Source organism: Caretta caretta, chromosome 5, assembly GCF_965140235.1.
Source record: "Caretta caretta isolate rCarCar2 chromosome 5, rCarCar1.hap1, whole genome shotgun sequence".
Lineage (NCBI taxonomy): Eukaryota > Metazoa > Chordata > Testudines > Cheloniidae > Caretta > Caretta caretta.
Genome location: NC_134210.1, coordinates 47,695,941 through 47,711,179, shown reverse-complemented (window position 1 = coordinate 47,711,179; position 15,239 = coordinate 47,695,941). Strand labels below are relative to the sequence as shown.

General features: G+C 42.0%; 1 protein-coding gene and 1 long non-coding RNA gene across 4 annotated transcripts in view; one reads left to right on the top strand and one right to left on the bottom strand.

The window, feature by feature from the left end:
- The window catches only part of IQGAP2 (IQ motif containing GTPase activating protein 2), a 242,355-nt gene that overhangs the window by 22,201 nt on the left and 204,915 nt on the right, over nucleotides 1-15,239 (top strand). The gene's annotated exons all lie outside the window — the stretch shown is intronic.
- Nucleotides 182-14,593, bottom strand: LOC125637269 (uncharacterized). The gene is made up of 3 exons (XR_007356883.2): nucleotides 14,328-14,593; nucleotides 13,511-13,589; nucleotides 182-2,547 (listed from the first exon to the last, which is right to left on the bottom strand). It is a non-coding gene; the product is annotated as an uncharacterized LOC125637269 (long non-coding RNA).

The following is a 15,239-nucleotide window of genomic DNA, read 5'->3' as shown; positions in this document are numbered from 1 at the left end:
GTGTTAAAGAACAGGGAAAGAGCCCACTTGGAGATGTCTTCTCCCAAAATATCCCCCCAAGTCCTATACCCCCTTTCCTGGGGAAGGCTTGATTAAAAATCCTCACCAATTTGCATAGGTGAACACAGACCCAAACTTTTGGATCTTAAGAACAATGAAAAATCAATCTGGTTCTTAAAAGAATTTTAATTAAAGAAAAGGTAAAAGAATCGCCTCTGTAAAATCAGGATGGTAAATACCTTACAGGGTAATCAGATTCAAAACATGGAGAATCCCTCTAGGCAAAACCTTAAGTTACAAAAACAGGAATATACATTCCATTCAGCACAGCTATTTTACCAGCCATTGAACAAAAGGAAATCTAATGCATTTCTAGCTAGATTACTTACTAACTTTTTATAGGAGTTCTGAGCTGCATTCCTGATCTGTTCCCAGCAAAAGTATCAGACAGACCCTTTGTTCCCCCCCCCATCCAGCTTTGAAAGTATCTTGTCTCCTCATTGGTCATTTTGGTCAGGTCCCAGTGAGGTTATCTTAGCTTCTTAACCCTTTACAGGTGAAAGGGTTTTGCCTCTGGCCAGGGGGAATTTTATAGCACTGTATACAGAAGGGTGGGTACCCTTCCCTTTATATTTATGACAACATCTTAAGTGGTAGTGGAGTTATTCCTTAAACTACAAGCAAGAGGAGTGTGACATTGATCTCACCACATGTAGAAGCTACGACATGAGATGCTGATCACAGTGGAATGCTGCTTTTGGGCTTGGGAAACAAGCACTGAGTGGTGGGATCACTGGGATGATGAGCAGTGGCTGCAGAACTTTCAGATGAGGAAAGCTGCATTCATAGGACTGTGTGATTAACTTGCCCAGCCCTGTGACACACAGACGTGAGAATGAGAGCTGCCCTATTGCTGGAGAAGCATATGGTGATTGCACTGTGGAAGCTGGCTACTCCAGGCTGCTACTGGTCGGTCGCTAACCAGTTCAGAATAGGAAAGTCAACCACTGGACTTGTGTTGATGGAAGTGTGCAGGGCCATTAATTGCATCGTGCTCTGAAAGACCATGACTCTGGGCAATGTGCATGACATTGTGGATGGCTTTGTACAAATGGGCTTCCCTAACTGTGGAGGGGCGATAGATGGCGTACACATTCCAATTTGGGCACCAGACCACCTAGCCACTGAGTACATTAATTGGAAGGGGTGTTTCTCAATGGTTCTCCAGATGCTTGTGGATCATTGTGGACGTTTCACAGACATTAACGCAGGCTTGTCCGTAGAGGTGCATGGCGCATGCATCTTTCGGAATACTGGCCTGTTCAGGAAGCGGCAAGTAGGGATTGTCTTCCCAGACCACAAGATCACTGTAGGGGAGGTCAAAATGCCCTTTGTGATCATGGGAGACCCCATCTACTCCTTAATGCTGTGGCTTATGAACCCATACCTGGGGCACCTTGACAGCAACAAGGAGCAGCTCAACAGGCTGAGAGCGTGCAGAATGACTGAGTTTGCTTTTGGCTGTTTAAAGGCCCACTGGTGCTGCCTTTATGGGAAGCTGTACCTGGCCGATGACAATATACCTATGCCTATAGCCATGTGCCGTACGCGCCATAATATTTGTGAAGGGAAAGGTGAGAACTTCACTCGGGTGGATTGCTGAGGCTTAGCACCTGGGGCTGAATTTGAACAGCCAGAGACCAGGGCTATTAGAGGGGCACATTGTGGGGCCACAAGGTTCAGGGATGACTTGAGGCAGCAATTTGAAGCTGAAAGCCACTAATATTTGTTGCTAAGCTTGAGAGTGCAGTGCTTGTAATGCTAGGAGGTGATTGTGACTGGCGCAGACAATGCGATATGAAGGTTTAAGATAATTTTTTGTTGCTTTGCAGGGCTTTGTTTGCTTTCAAACCGACACAACACTTCTATTAAAAAAAAATCTGGAGGAAAGAGTCAAAGACATCAGCACTGAGAGGGATGGGGGAAGGGAGGGTCCCAGGAGGAGGTGGGGTCCCAGGACAGTTAAAGATTTGTGTATATCCAGGGATCCTATCCTGTCTTCTCCTCCTTTGGAATACTGTGCAGCAGGTGCTGTACTTCAGCAGGGTCAAATTGCAGAGGGATGGGTGTTGAGTGCAGTGGGTGCTGGGGGACAAGTGGAATGCTGTAGGTACAGACTGGAGCCAGGAGGTTGATAAGAGGGACTGGTGGAGGGGGTGCATGGGAAATAGTTTTGTGACAGTGACCGTGCAGGGGAGGGTGGGTGCAGAGCTGCTTGGTTTGCAGTGCTAGTAGAGCCTGGAGTATGTCTGCTTGGTGCTCCATAATGTTTGAGCTGCTCCGTGGCTTCATTCTGCCATGCTGTGTTCTCATTTTGGTCCCTCTTCTCGCTGTCCCACCGCTCCTTCAATTCTTGTTTCTCGGCTATAGAGAGCACCATGACATCACGTAGAAAGTCCTCTTTAGTTCTTCGTGGCTGCTTTCTAATTCTGCGCAGCCGTTCAGCCACCAATAACAAAGAGGGAGGCTGTGGTCCCAAAGTCGTATCTGTGAAGCCAAAACACAACATTTTACAGCAGCAGTATTGTTTGCAAAGCACAGACCACTGATTCAGTGATTTTAAAACACAGTCAGTGTTCACATACCTGTCACTAACTGGCTGACCCAAGGCAAGCACTCATGAGCCACAAGACCCCCAAAAAGGTGAATTGCCGCAGGGAAAATTGGTGTTCCAGGACTGTACTGTACGCTGGGCACATGGCTCTTGGGGAGAGCCAGCAGAGTGTGTGTGTCTTAGTCTTATAATCATTCCTGTCCCCACATTGTCCACAGGCTGTGTTCATTTTGGAAGATATTTCGCTGCCAAGGGTTAGCAGGGAATCAAGGAAGGGTCCTTTTCCCAAGACTGCAGCTTTTCCCTGGCCCTTATGCGGCTCGCCTCCCCTCCACTTCTGTGATGGCAGAGTGGCATGGGAAAGTTACTGTTAATGGGGTAAGAAACAAAGCAGCTGTGCCAAAGAACCAGCAGATGCCCAGTATCTCTTGGAGATCTGAGGCAGATTCCTATGAAGTGGGGGAGTCCATCAACAGGTTGTTCCACCGCTCAGACAAGGCATGTGGTGGTACACGCATCAAACAGGAAACAAGCCTACTGCAACCCTCCTGCCCCCAACAACTTGCTTAAGCGAGTCCCAAAATCAAATCCACTTACCAGGGGCCTCCTCTCTTGTTTGTGCTTAGCTAAGATCCAAAAGCTGTGACTGGCTAGCCTCCTCCAGGGTAGAAAAGAGCTCCTGGCTGCATGCATCTCTGGCCTCCAAGTAGTCATCTGCTGCTGGGTCCCCCTCCCGCTCCACATCCTCGTCCAAGATTTCCTCCCCCGACTCAGTCCACTCTTGACTGGCATGCGAGCCACTGAAGTATCCACAGTGGCCTTCGCAGTGGAGGGGGGGTCGCCACAGAGTATTGTGTCCAGCTCTTTGTAGAAGAACTCGTGGGCGCAGCACCAGAGCAGCGGTTTGCCTCCTGCACCTTGTGGTAGGCATTCCGAAGTGCCTTCATCTTGACCCTGCACTGCAGTGTGTCCTGGTCATGGCCCCTTTCTGTCATGCACTGTGAGATCTGTCCGTAGGTATCCTAATCCCTATTGCTGGAGCGCAGCTGGGACTGGACAGTCTCTTCTCCCCAAATGCTGATGAGGTCCAGCAGCTTGGCATTGCTCCAAGCAGGGGATTGCCTGGTGTGTGGAGCAGGCATGGCCACCTGGAAAGATGTGCTGAGACACTGCATGCATCACTGAGCAAACAGGAAGGGGACTTGCAAAATTCCAAAAGAATTTACAGGGTGGGGGGGGATGATGATGATGATGATGGGTCACCTGAGGGCAGGGCTGTAGAGTTCAAACTGATGACCAGAGAGTTGAGAACAGGCATTGTGGGACACCTTCCAGAGGTCAGTTGCAGTGCTGTAATCAACCAGGGTGTCTACACTGGCACCAGCAGCGCTGTACCCCCAGCACAGAAAGCTGTATCCTCTTGTTGGGGTGTGTGTGTGGGTTTTTTTTTTTTTTACAGCTCTGCAACTGTGCAGTTTCTGCACAGTAAGTGGCTTGGTAGTGTGTAAACCTTGGGAGTTACAACATGGAAAGCTGCTTTACTGTGCAGAAACTTGCCAGTGTAGACAAGGCCTGTGTCACTTGTTATACTGAAATACAACCCTAAAAAGTGAATTTTCTCTTTGGAATGTATAATCCTTGTATGTGCTTAGAAAAAAGTTTTCTAACTCTTTTGTGGGTCTGTGCCACAAAAGTATGGAAGTTGTAGAAAGGCCTATAAAGGGATAGTTCGTCTTTGAAATATTAGGTTTGATGCACCTAGTCTTCATGAAACAGCATTCAAATCCTGGTAGGGCTTAGTCAACCCTCGCTTCTGCTGTTCTAGATTAAGTACCTTGCAATTTACTATGGGTAGGACCCTGGCTTGTCAATCGGTTTGGTCCTCCTCCTGTATGGAGATTAAAGATCCCGTGGCACTACTCCATAAGATGGAAAGTGTTGTTTTAAGGTATCTGTCCAAGAGCTGTATTCTAAATCCTGATATTTCTATGGGTTTGTCTCTACACACAGAGTAGTCCCGCAGCTGCGCTGCTCTAGCGCTTAGTGAAGACACTACCTATGCCAATGGGAGAGCTTTTCCCATCAGTGTCCCTGAGAGGCAGTAGCTATGTCAATGGGAGAAGCCCTCCTGAGGGCTGTCTACACCAGGAGTTTGGCTGGTTGCCCAGGAGTGTGCGTTGTATGCCCCTCAGCGATGTAGTTATACCAACAAAGGCTTGGTCCACATTAGACTTATGTAACTGATCAATTCTTATCACTTTTAACAAATATTATATTGGTAATTTGCTAACTTAATCCAGCGAAGATTTTATATTTTCTTCTTGATCATGATATCAAATAGTTTTGGGCCAAGAACAGATTCCTGCAGGACCTCATTAGAAGTATCCCCATTTTATAGGATGTTTGATAAAACTTAGAAAATTAGACCTTGATCCAATAACTTCATTGGGGTAGTATGCGCCTTACACTTAGGTAGAGTCCCACTGAAGTGAAAGGGGCTGCGCATGGGGACAGGGATCTTCACTGAGGGATCCGATTGCAGAATCAGGGTCTTACATCTGCACCCTAGATAGCTTACAATTTGGGTTTGCATGACTAGGTGTGTGTGTTTGTAGATTGCTTAGCATAGTTAGCACCAATCCTGATTGTGGCTTGTGGGAATTACTGCAATATACATGTGTTGGTAGAGGCTGAAAACGTCAATATTTCTATAAAAATTCAGGCCATTTTAAAGAATGTGTGCACATTTACCAAAAAATTAATGGGTTTGTGTAAAATTTAAATCTTTAATCATGTCACTTGACAAACCATGACACTTTTGGTAAATCATTTGATAGGACTGCTTACTTGATGCAATATAAAGATCTTTGTTATTGCCACCGCCTATTTATGAATGGTTTCAGAGGAACAGCCGTGTTAGTCTGTATTCGCAAAAAGAAAAGGAGTACTTGTGGCACCTTAGAGACTAACCAATTTATTTGAGCATGAGCTTTCGTGAGCTACAGCTCACTTCATCAGATGATGAAGTGAGCTGTAGCTCACGAAAGCTCATGCTCAAATAAATTGGTTAGTCTCTAAGGTGCCACAAGTACTCCTTTTCTATTTATGAATGTACATTATATGAACATAAGTGTGTATAGTTGCTGTATAAATCTGCATGCTACCGTAGAAATATATTGTAATGAACTGTGTGTGTGTACGCACGCGCGGAGGTTATTTTTTTCTTTCCAACTTCATTAGCAGTAAACCCAGTGCTCTGAGAACAGGTTTTTGATGGGAATGCTGAGTGACTATAAGCAGTGACTCAAATCAGTAAGCCTGTCTTTTTGTGTGTTAAGGCTCATGAATAGAAAGCACTCTAAAGTCTTTAGAATTTTGTTTTTATATATAATCTTGATATGCAAATTGGATTATGTATCTTAAATGAAATTCACTTTTTTTTTTTTTTTTTGCACAGAACTTCACCTCTCCAAAACTGCAATACAAACGTACAATACTTAGAGGTATTTCATTCCTCTCTCCCCCCCCACCCCTCGCCTTTTGCACACTGACTTAAAAGTATTTCTCAAGGCACTGGAACAAATTCTGCTTGCAGCTCGCAGAGAAAAGAGCACTCGTGTGGGCTAGTGCCATACATGAAAGGTTGGAGAATGGGTATTTAGTCCACTTCTTGACTCAAAAGTGATACAGCATGTGATGGAGGAAGGTGTGCTCTTTGTGAGAGAATTCTCTAGGAAGACTGGAATAAAGGCCTGTTTGTTGCCAGTATCTGTTCTGTGCCTTGCTGTGTGATACCTGCAGACCTTGCAAGATGATTCCTCAGGGACTGCCATAGCTACCCACTGCAAATTACTGAATTTTTTTGAAAACCGAGTGTAAATGCAATGAAAGTAGCGAATTTATATTTTGTTTGAATAATTTGTAGGATATTTACTAAAGTTCTAGCAAATATTTATAAATGTGCACATACGTGTATAGTACATATTACTAATAGATCTTTCCACCTTCTCTGCTGTTACTTTTCGTGAAACAGCAAAGATGTAACCAAACAGACTAATGATATCTGTAACATAGGGATAATGCCTTATTTAAGTGGGATAGTGTAAATCTTAATATTTGTGAAAGCTTTAGAGATCTCTGGGAAGGTGCTGTATAAATGCAAATGTCTTAAGAGCTGTGGTGACATCAGTACTGCATACATTTTCCAAAAAGGTTATTTTAAAACTTTTTAAACTCTTAACAAAACTGCCAAGGGCCATCAAAGATGGGAAATTAATCTCCAATAAACAAATCTACAAATATGAAACCAAAATGTTGATGCTTGGTTGATTCCAGAGTTTGGAGTGGGGGCTTGTAAAGAATTTCCTGATGCTTACTAACTATGGCCCCCAGAGGCCATGCCCACTGCAATTTAAGGAGCTAATCCTGTGGAGGGGAGACATGCTTAATTTTACAGATTTGAAATTATCGGAATTATTTATGTGAATATAGTTGAGCCTGAAGGTTTTTTTGGGGTGGGGATGGGGGAGAATCAGGACTTAAACAGTTATAGGAGCGTTGTCGGCAGAGTTTGTAAGAACATTGAAGGAGCTTAAATATGAAGTGGCTGAACTGCTAACAAAATATGCACTGTCATAAATATAAAGGGAAGGGTAAACCCCTTTAAAATCCCTCCTGGCCAGAGGAGAAATCCTCTCACCTGTAAAGGGTTAAGAAGCTAAAGGTAACCTCGGTGGCACCTGACCAAAATGACCAATGAGAAGACAAGATACTTTCAAAAGCTGGGAGGAGGGAGAAAAACAAAGGGTCTGTGTCTGTCTGTATGATGCTTTTGCCAGGGACAGAACAGGAATGGAGTCTTAGAACTTAATAAGTAATCTAGCTAGGTATGTGTTAGATTAAATGGCTGAGAAAATAGCTGTGCTGAATAGAATGAATATTCCTGTCTGTGTGTCTTTTTTGTAACCTAAGGTTTTGCCTAGAGGGATTCTCTATGTTTTGAATCTAATTACCCTGTAAGGTAGTCACTATCCTGATTTTACAGAGGTGATTCTTTTTTACTTCTATTAAAAGTCATCTTGTAAGGAAACTGAATGCTTTTTCATTGTTCTAAGATCCAAGGGTTTGGGTCTGTGGTCACCTATGCACATTGGTGAGGATTTTTACCAAACCTTCCCTAGGAAGTGGGGTGCAAGGGTTGGGAGGATTTTGGGGGGAAAGACGTTTCCAACCTATGTTTTTTCAGGAACCCAGATAAAGTTTGGTGATGGCAGTGGAAGTCCAAGGGTAAAATAGTTTGTACCTTGAGGAAGTTTTAACCTAAGCTGGTAAAAGTAAGCTTAGGAGGTTTTCATGCAGGTCCCCACATCTGTACCCTAGAGTTCAGAGTGGGGAAGGAACCTTGACATGCACTCATTTAAAAACAGCCGCTGTTCCAGAGGACTGGAGGGTAACAAATATTTTATTTGTATTTAAAGGCTTTGGGTGATCAGTAAGCCTTGCGTCTTTCCCTGGCAAACTGGTGAAACAATAATTAAAAACAGAATAAAACACTAAAAGATCATAATATGATGGGGTCTAACAAGCACAATTTCTGTAAAGGAAAATTGTCTCTCTAATTTCTTAGAGTAAATCTTCTCTAGGGAAAAATTTTGTTCTTGGATTAGGTAACATGAGATGAAAGTCCTAGGGCAGACAAGGCAATATCTAACATGAGTTAGGCAGAGGTAGAGACTATAGGGAAGCCCTGGGTTTACACCAGCCTGCTAAACAGTGTTAAAACTACAAACTTCCTTGTCTTTGCTAGGGTTTGATCTCATGTTAGTTACTGTGTGTTTGCTAGCATGAGTTAAGAACATGATTTTCCTAGTGAAGGCAAGGCCTTAGAATTCTTTGAACATGTTGAAAAAATAGCAGGTAGAAAAATGGTTGACATGATTGTTGGAGACCTTTTGGAAGCCTAAATCAAAGTCCTGGACAAGAGGCTATCAGATAAGCTAAGTATTCATGGAGTGAGGAAATGCATGATCATGGATCAGAAACTGACTAGGAGACAGAGCAAAGAGTAGGATTATGTGGTCAATTGTCACAGTGGCAAAAAGATAACTGTGGGATGCCTCAAGGTTCTGTACTCTGTTCCATTGTGTTTAATGATGTAGGTGTACTTAATGTAGTGGGTAAATAATGAGGTAGCAAAATTTGCAGGTGACCCACAGATACTTAGTTTAGCCTGGACCAAGGAAGACTGGAAGTTCAGCGGGACCTAAACAAGTTAGGAAATTAGGCAACACAATAGCAAATAAACTTCAGTGTTGATGAATGTAAATCTTTTTTCCCCTCCTTGTTCTTGATCATTCTTGTCAGTCTTCTCCAAAACCCTTCTGGTTCTGCAATCTCCTTTTTGAGATGAGGTGACCAGTATTCCAGGTGAGACTGCACCATTGATTATATAAAGGCATTGTTTCTTTGTTCACAATCCCATCCCTGATGTTGGGAAGCATATTGTTTCCTTTTTTTTACAGTAGCAGTACATTGAGCAGAGAAGCTCACTGAGCTGTCTACTGTGATGCCAGCATTGTTCTCTTGAGCTGCTGCTGCAGTTAACTTAAAACTCTGTAAGGTGTACAAGCTTAATATTTTTCCCATCTGATGTCCATTACTTTTATATGAAGAGAGATTGAAAAGATTAGAATTGTTTACCTTGAAAAGGAGACGGGATATGATAAAAGTATATAAAGCGAATGGAGTAGAAAGATTAGATTAAAAGTCCCCAATCAAGAATATCCAGAGTTCATAATTTAAAAGAAAAAAGTTGAAGGGATATTAAACATTATGCTTTAAAGTATAAGCCAATATCTGTTGAAGATATGAATGAGACCTGATTTTGGGGGAGCTGAGGTGGTGGGGGTGGAGGGAGATTGAGACTGCCTTATGCGGTGGTCTTGCACCTTCCTCTGAAGCATCTGGTGTCCTGGCCTCTGTCTGAGATTCTGGTCTGATGCAATATAGCAATTCCTGCGTATAATCTGTCGGATACTGTATTTAGTTATAACATTATGTATCAACACTTTTTTTCATTTAAAAGTACCTTCATTTTCATTTGCCACTTTTTTCTTTATCTTGTAGAAAATGCTTTATGTATTTGTTTTGTTTTTGTTTCCTTTTCAGTCTCTCCCGTCACCTTTTTTTGTCCTCATAACTATATTTGTTATAACCCTATTGTATTTGTCTTTACTTCTTTCCCTTTCAAAGTGTATCTAAATCCATCTCTTGCAGTGTGTAGAAGTTCTTACTGGACTTCTAAATTTGGTCCTCTGTCTATCATGATCCATAAAAATAGTATAAAATATGACAGATTAGGGATGTATCTGCCAAATGGTAAACTCCTTTGTCTTGTGAATGACACTTTTGATTTATAACTTTCATTGTGACCTTCGTGTTGTAACCTCCATGTTGGATTAAGACATCCAATTTGTGTGGGGGAAAACCAGCCTTGTCTTGACAAGGCCAGTCTATTCTAGACATTGTCCTCTCTCTGCTTGGGTGTGGAACACCTCAGAGGTGTCTAACAATGAAAGCCATCAACTTTGAATGGCTCTCCCCTACTGGAATAATGGGTAGTGCCATTGATTTTGATTACCTCTCTAAAAGCCTGACTGGGGAAAGAGAGGCGTGAGCCTTGAATTCACCCAGCTGAAGCATAAGGGTAAAAAAGAAATGGACTATCCAAGATAGGCACACCTGAGCAAGGGGCCAGACCACTGCCACATCCACAATGACCAGGGTTTGGAGAAAGCAAGAAGTGCTACCTAGCCTCAGAACACTGGCCAAGCCCAGGACTCCAAGGAGGGGTGAGATCAGGCTTGTGGGGGCTGCATTCAGGATTGTTTTCTCTAGCTCTCTGATCCACATCATTAAGAAGGAAGCATCTGTGTTTAAAAAAAAAAAATTCTTTGCTAAGCCTGTGTTCTTTTCCTGTCAAGTTTTCCCTGAAGGGTTAAACTAGAAACCAGATATCCACAGCCAGGTGGACTCTGGAATAATGTGTCTAAGCAACTGGGGATTTGGGAAGGCTGAGCCACTGGTTTTGGAGTCTAAGGTGACTAGATTGCAGGGTCCCACAGCCCAAGGAGTGTATCTTACTGCATCTGCACATGGGAGTGCACCTGACAATCCCAGAGCTAGAAACCATGATCAGTTGTTACTTAGCTCTAGGGAGGATTGGAAGCACTTGAAGTTCAGGATTTGGATCCACCTACAGCAGACTCTTCACTGCCCAGAAGAGAGTTAGGCTGTACCAAAGCTTTGGAGAAGGGGAGGGACTGGTTCTACTGTCTGGGGCAGAAATAATTATGAAGAATTGGTGGGGTAGGCCTCTCTGTCCAGGGACTCCCCAGCTGTTAAGAATATGGCAGATGTTGGAATTCCTATCCTGCTGTTGTCCCTGGACCTTGCTTATTGGTTTCATCTTTCAAGTAGATGTTCCATTAAAACTTGAAGCCTCTCTTCCTTTCCCCTTTCTCTCTGTGTGCGAGAAAGGAGAGAGGACTTCTGGGTGCTGCCTTAGAGCTATGGTTCTGCTCTTCTACCCTGCCTCAAATTTCTGGCTGCTGGGTTGAGGTCTCTCTGCTACTCTACCCTTTCTGTTTTTGGGTTGTCCTCTTTTTTTCCTAGTGAATAACTCTAGGGACTTCATCTGCTGCTGGTAGCTGTCCCAAGCAGCCACAGAGTGAAACTGACCAGATTGTTGTGTGTTTCCCTGCTGCCTACTGAGTTTTGAATTACAGATGTGACAATTGCCAGGATTTGGTCACTTTTTAGCTCTGCTGTTGTGATCTGTCTACAGACTCCGGCCGACATCACTGCATGGGTTTGCGCTTGTTCAACATTGTGAAGAAAGTCTTCACAACCTTAAGGGCAAAAAAAATTAAGGTGGTAGACTTTTTTAATATGGGCTTAGATCCTGTAGAAGGTGACGAGTCTTACACTTACTCACAATGAGTAGGTTTCCTCTAATTCATTGCAAACCGCTTATAAGATACTAAACAGTAACATTAACTGGAAAGGGAAAACTTGCCAAGTCATGGGATTGTCAACCATAAGACTTGCCTTTAAAATAAAAATATAGTTCTAGCTATTTGAATAGATTTTTACAATATTCCTGTTGTCTCTAGCCTTATTGGTTCTTCTCAGAAGTGTACACACAACAAAATGGGGTAGAGCGGTTAGAAATTGCTAGAGGATGTTACCACTGAAAACCAGAGTAACACTTCAAACTGTCCTTGAAATAGTCTAAAGACTAAATGACTTCCATTGGCAAGTTCTGTGACAGTTAGGCATAATACCTGTTGATTGTGACCTGAATAACTTGTTTGCTTGTGACATACCTTTAAATTGCACAGCATGCTAAAATATTTTTCTCAAAATAAAGAACTGTTTTGAGTACTAGATTGCTTGAAGACCTGAAACATTTCTAATTTACAAGTAGGGTTTAGTACAGGTTTTTCTATACTGTTGTCAATGACCTCACTCTCAACTTGGAAGGCTCATAACATATTTTGTAAGGGTGAGATTGGATTTGATGTGCATGCTAGCTTAGCTGTGGGCTTTTTCATCAGGGGCCAACTGTTTTACTAAATTATTATTTGAATAGCTGACTGGGCTCTGTCCAATAGCAAATAGCCCTAATATATGTAATCATGGTCTAATAATAAGTCAATGAAGATAAGAGAGGAAAGGCCAGTGATTATCAGTGTGTATTTGCTCCACAGGATGGAACCAACCTGAAGATACAGAGACCCTGGATGAGATGTGAGGAATTCAGGGTTAGAGCGTCAAGAAAATATGGCTCTCTTGAGAATTACAAATTGAGAGAGGCTCATAATATGCTCTAACTAAACCAGGCGTAATCTTTTCTGATATGGCTGACTCTTTTGTGTGTGTGTGTGGGGGGTTAAATACTGTGTTTTGCTGCCTGATAAATTCTTAAGTAACAAAACTGTTGGAGTCCCACAACTTTCTGGGTGGCCTTGAGTATAAGGTTATAGGTATGTAATTGTCTACTGCACCTCATGAGGGTGTGGTGAGGATTGCTTGATTAATGACTGTCTAGCACTTGGAAATCCTTAGATTAAAGTTATGCTTAATTGCACCTATCGTAAACATGAACTGTATATCTCTGGAAGTTTCACTAACATTGCAATTCACATGTTTGTTGCGCATTGAAACAAGACCTGAATTGGAAATATCTGGGCTAACAAGTAGGTTTAATCAGAATTTGAAAAACAAGTTTCTAAACCAAGTCAGTGGCTCAAAATGTTGCAAGTCCATCAGGGAAGTGCAAGAGTACATAACCCTGAGCCACAGACCCATACTGCTCTTGCTACTGGACAAATTTGTCATAGTTCTGTTGTCCACATGGAAATAACTGACACTTGTAATTAGCTAGGAAATATGCCTTAATCTGTATAAAACTGCGTTCCTCAAACAGGAGATTAACAGATTTTGGACCATTCTTAATAGTAAATTTCAGCCTCTTACGTCTGGGACACCATTTTAATATAGAGCAAAACAAACAAGTTGCTTCCTCCTGAAGCAATCATGTTGACCTGCCCACCTTTGCAACAGTGAAACTGAATGCATAGAAGAATAGGAATATATTAAGCACAATCAGGTTTTTGTTTATGGTTTTTAGGATGCTTTGGTGTAGAGTTCTTTAGTTTTGCCCATTTAAAAAGTCTAGGGAATGACTTGTAGGGGTCAGACACAATTGAATGCCTCTTTGAATTCACACCACTTTTAGAAAGGCAATTCCAGTTGATATGATAGAAGTAATAAGCTGATTAGAATGCCTGGAGAGTGTCCAACTTCAGACTTAAAAGTAGATTGCTCAGTTACCTTCTGAATCCCAGCTTGACATGCATATTCAGATTCCACCTGAAACATGACCATGGAGCATCAATGGTATCCTAGATGTCTGTAAAAAAAAATATAGGCATCGTTAAGATGAACTATTGGAGAAAGTTAGAAAATCTGTACCGTTAGGGTTGATAACAGGGGAAACATCCAAGAGCTGGAGTTTAAAAGTTGTCAAAATCCTTATTCTAACTGTAGTAAAGAAGAGGGAAGAACCATTCTTTCTTTTTCTGTAGCTCCGTTGATGTACATAGCTCTCCAATACAAATACAGACAGATTTCCTGGTCTTGGTATGTTTTTCTCTCCCCTTTGTTCTGAAGCCTCTGAGAGGGGACTGCTGATTAAAGAACTACTGGCTCTATTAAACATATGACTGCTCCTCACTTTGACAATTTAAGGCAGATCTGGGAGTTATGATTGGACTAAAAAGCAAGCAGTTGGGGTGGCTGCTTTCCCATACCACCTGGAGAATTAGGTTAGATAAACTTATTACCGGTGATTAAGAGCTTTAAATTAGATGTGCACGCTTAAGACTTGTCGACATGGTAAATTAAACTAAAATAACTAGATCAGTCACAACACTGTAAGTTACATGAAATAGGGCACTGTTTATGAAACAAGTGTCTGTACATGGGCTTGCACCAAAACAACTAAAGGTGTCACGTAGAACAAATTGAGTTGTTTCTGTCCCAGCTACTATATAGACAAACCCTTAATACAAGCTTTTAGTGTTGGGAGAATGTGCCCTGTGGTGGCATTTGATTGACACAGAAAGAAGTACCATATAAGCATACTTACAAGGCAGGATGTGCTCGTCTGCAGAAGAGAGACTGAAGTAGTAGTTTGAAATCCTCCCACCAGTTATTGTAGCCGCTCCTAAGTGTGCTAGCACAGAGAATGAGTTGTGGAGCTATATACGTCTTTCAGAGGAAAATGTGCTTCAAATCTGTAGCAAATAGTTTAGTTGCATAAAACATACATTTCTTCTATTGAAACTAAGGAATTGAACTTCCTTATGTTGCGAAAACTATTTGCCTCCCAACAGCCCTACACCTGAGGCTTTGAATCCACTCACTAGAAGTGGCTGTAAAAATACCTCCTTCAAATTAAGTTTAATTTTGTTAAATCTAAATGCATAGCATGCCCTGCAGTTGCCATAGCAATGTCTGAAATCTGATCTTGCTTCCTGTATTTTAGTGGTCTTGGTAATGTTGTTTCAAGCAGACAGAGCTTTTTTTAAAATTTTAAATGGCTTCAAAATCTTTAGACATCTGTCTCAATTTGTTTGCTGACACTTCAGTCATGGTAAATAAGCCATATTTAAGTTTTTAAAAGGAAATTAGTGTCACTAGTGGTAATAATTTTGGGGTAGAAGACAGTCTGTCTAATCATTATTACACTAATCTTGAATTTCAGTTCATAAAGTGGATTGTAGAGGTAGACACTAGGGATGACTTGTATATCTGTCTTGAAATATTTAAATACACAATAAAAAAGAACTTGCTTGTCACCTAGTTGGTGATATTAATTTAATGGAAACGATACACTAACGAATTCCTAAACATGAGTGTGTAACTTGAGTGAAAACAGCATGCCTTGGTAGGATATGCAGGTGCAAATGACTGGTCCTACAATTGGAAAGCTGTTAAATCCTATGGATGCACAAGTAGGAATAAAATCTGAATCTCTCCCATATCCCTGTTGGCACTG